This window comes from Lepus europaeus, chromosome 12 (assembly GCF_033115175.1).
Source record: "Lepus europaeus isolate LE1 chromosome 12, mLepTim1.pri, whole genome shotgun sequence".
Classification (NCBI taxonomy): Eukaryota; Metazoa; Chordata; class Mammalia; order Lagomorpha; family Leporidae; genus Lepus; species Lepus europaeus.
The window spans coordinates 18,556,195-18,560,076 of NC_084838.1; the positions used below are offsets into that span (position 1 = coordinate 18,556,195).

The following is a 3,882-nucleotide window of genomic DNA, read 5'->3' on the forward strand; positions in this document are numbered from 1 at the left end:
TCACTCCTTGACTGAATCTTCAATCTCATGTCCCACTATGGCCCAACTTATACCTCATTCTTCACACATAGAACTGTGTGGCAATTCTTAGCAGGCTGTATTGTTGTATACCTCCACCATTGCTGTATTGACTGGTTTCAACCTATTTCATCAGCTCTAATACTTCTTCATACCTCCAACCTTCTCAACCAGGTCCATTTCTACCTAAACTATTAGACTGAAATGAAGAATTACCCTCTTCATAAAATATTTTCTTATCCTTCCAGGTAGGCTTTGAAATCAGGATGTTAAGACCTCCATGGACAACCTAAAATATTCTATTATTCCTTTCTACCTCAACTCAATTTCTTTTCCATTGCTATGTGTCGTAGGGCCAATGTTTCATGCTATTTTTTGCTGATACATGTGGCCTGATGCAAAGTAAGTATTCAGCAAATAGTTGCTGAATTCAGAGGCTATAATCTGACTTTACTGATTGATGAAAGTATTTTTGTTGGGTTTTCATTAATTTGTTTAACAAATGATAAATGTGTTTCTGTTATAGGCCAGCTTCATACTAGATACTAATGAAATGTGGTGAGTACAATAGACGAGGCGGGTAGCCATCGCTGCCGCCGCCGCCCGTCCGGGAGCAGCCCCGGGCCCGCCCGCCCGCGACCAGATTTTTAAAAAATACAATGTCTAATGGTTATGAAGACCACATGGCTGAAGACTGCAGGGACGACATTGGGAGAACGAACCTAATTGTCAACTACCTCCCTCAGAACATGACCCAGGAGGAGCTGCGCAGTCTGTTCAGCAGCGTTGGCGAGGTTGAATCTGCAAAGCTCATTCGGGATAAAGTAGCAGGGACACAGCTTGGGCTACGGCTTTGTGAACTACGTCACTGCAAAGGATGCGGAGAAAGCCATCAACACGCGGAGTGGTCTGAGGCTGCAGTCCAAGACCATCAAGGTGTCCTAAGCTCGCCCGAGCTCTGAGGTCATCAAAGATGCCAACTTGTATGTCAGTGGGCCCCTGCGGACCATGACATAGAAGGATGTGGAGGACATGTTCTCCCGCTTCGGACGCATCATCAGCTCCCGGGTCCTTGTGGATCAGACCGCAGGTTTGTCCAGAGGGGTTGCTTTTATCCGGTTTGACAAACGGTCGGAAGCAGAAGAGGCAAGCACCGGTTTCAATGGTCATAAACCCCGAGGTTCCTCCGAGCCCGTCACAGTGAAGTTCGAAGCCAACCCCAACCAGAACAAAAACGTGGCGCTGCTCTCACAGCTGTACCACTCACCCGCCAGACGGTTTGGAGGCCCCGTACACCACCAGGCACAGCGATTCAGGTTCTCCCCTATGGGTGTAGATCACATGAGTGGGCTTCCTGGTGTCAATGTCCCAGGAAACGCGTCTTCGGGCTGGTGCATCTTCATCTACAACCTCGGGCAGGACGCCCACGAGGGGATCCTCTGGCAGATGCTTGGCCCCTTTGGCGCCGTCATCAATGTGAAAGTGATTTGAGATTTCAACACCAACAAGTGCAAAGGGTTTGGCTTTGTGACCATGACAAACTATGAAGAAGCTGCAATGGCCATAGCCAGCCTGAATGGCTACCGCCTGGGGGACAAAATCTTACAGGTGCCCTTCAAAACCAACAAGTCCCACAAATAACTCGCTCATGCTTTTTTTTTTTTTTTGGAATAGATAATTAAGTGTGAAGAAGTTGAAACTTTTTTGTTAGTGTACAACTCATTTTGCGCAAATTTTCACAATTTTGTTTGTCTTAGTCTAAGTGAGAAGTGGAAAGGTTTTTATACTCTGGGATGCCACCGACATGTTCAAATGTTTGAAATCCCACAATGTTAGACCAATTTTAAGTTTCTTAAGTTATTTCCTTTAAAATATATATTAAACAGAAACCTAAGTAGACTGCGTTGACAGTTTCAGGGAAACTCCAGTGCATTGTAAAGTCAGATGTCAGCCCCGCACACCTGCGGGTATGTCGGTGCCCCGACCCAGAGCTTATGCCCACACATCGCATGCACGGTGCCCCCACTGCAAACTGTCGTTCACGATGAGCTCTCCGGTTTCCAAGAGCATTTAACATAGCTTGAATGCATAAGATAGCTCTATTTTTTAATAACACACAAACATTTGAGCATTGTATCTCTCGCATCCCTTCTTGTGAGCGCTAGACTTGTTTCTATTTTAGTTGGGTTTTGTTTTGGAATTTTGCTTTCCTATGAACACTCAGTAGAAAAGGATTTACTTCTTGCTAGCTATCTATTATAACAAAAGCTTTGATTTGTAGATTTAAAAAGATTAACCCTCCAAGTTCTCTTCATAACTGCCTTGACATTTGGGGTTGTTCTGTTCTGTTAATTTTCTTTTCTTTTCTTTCTTTTTTTTTTTTTTGTGTGTGTGTTTTGTTTGTTTTTACTTTTGCATTTAAGACCATTAAATTTGATTTTGTTTTGCTCGAAAAAAAAAATGATAAGGCCTCTGTTCCTGTGAAGTAAGTGGACTGGAGTAAGGCTTAGAAATTCTTTCCTGATTCCAGCAATGAATGTATAACTAAAAGAAGGGTTGTCATTACAGTAATGTGATTGGTGGATCAGTGAAAGGACCTAGTGTGGCAGTGATGGCCCCACTTGGATAAAAGCCATGATGTGAAATCAGTGGTTTGGTGATAGAGAGAAGGAGGTTATTTAATATAAAGAAGTAGGGGAGTATAGAAATCTTCTGATAAGACAGAGCATAGGTTCATTTGAAAGAACATGGGGAGGGGCTGGCCCTGTGGCATAGCCAGATAAGCCACCATCCCACATGGGTGCCTATTTGAGTCTTTGTTGCTCCACTTCCAATCCAGCTTCCTGCTGATGAGCCTAGGAAAATAGTAGTAGATGGCTCAGATTTTTGGACACCTGCACCCACATGGGAGACCTAGAGGAAACTCCAGTGGATGGAAGATATCTCTCTCTCTCTCTGCCTCTGCTTCTCTGTGACTCTACCTTTCAAGTAAATAAATAAATCTTTAAAAAAGAAGAACATGGGGAAAAGAGATCCAGGCCAGCAATCTCAACCATGTCAATTTTTTCTCTCATAGCATCCATTTGGCAGCATGGAGATGTTTTTGGTTATCACAATCGAGGAGTGGGTACCCTCTAATGGGTAGAGACCAGGAATGCTACAATGGTCAGAGAAGCCCCTAAACAATTATTCAGTCAGTTATAGCAATACTGAAAATATTAAGGCACTCTGATCTAATGAAATCTGGTAAGAAATGAGACTTTGCTAACATGTAAAATGCTCTTGAGAGTATTGTAGGCATGGAAAGCCAAGATACCATGGAAAAGAAAAAAAAAAAAAGAAGAAGAAGACCTAATGAAAGATCTCTGTGAGTGAGATCCCAGTGGAAAGACCGGGGCCATCAAAGAAGGAGGTACCTTTCTCTGAAGGGAGGAGAGAACTTCCACTTTGACTATGACCCTATCGGAATAAGATCAAAGTCAGCGAACTCTAAAGGCTTCCATAGCCCTGGCAGCTCATGACTAGAGCCTAGGGAGATTACTGACGCCATTAACAGGAGTGTCAAATTGCTAAGTCAGCAACAGAAGTCACTGTGTACTTACATCCCATGTGGGATCTGTCCTTAATGTGTTGTCTAATGTGCAGTGATGCTATAACTAGTACTGAAACAGTATTTTTACACTTTGTGTTTCTGCGTGGGTACAAACTGATGAGATCTTTACTAATTATATACTGAATTGATCTTCTGCATATAAAGATAATTGGAAATGAAAAAAAAAAACGTGGTGTTAAATTGGAAATGGCATAGCAAATTAATGAATTTTTTTAAAAAAATATTATGTAGGATCTCTGTCTTTAATGTGC

At 42.7% G+C, this 3,882-nt stretch overlaps 1 pseudogene; it reads left to right on the forward strand.

Annotated features, from left to right (window-relative positions):
• The first annotated feature begins 636 nt into the window (after nt 1–636).
• LOC133771181 (ELAV-like protein 1) lies at nt 637–2,198 on the forward strand (annotated as a pseudogene).
• Nucleotides 2,199–3,882: the final 1,684 nt, after the last annotated feature.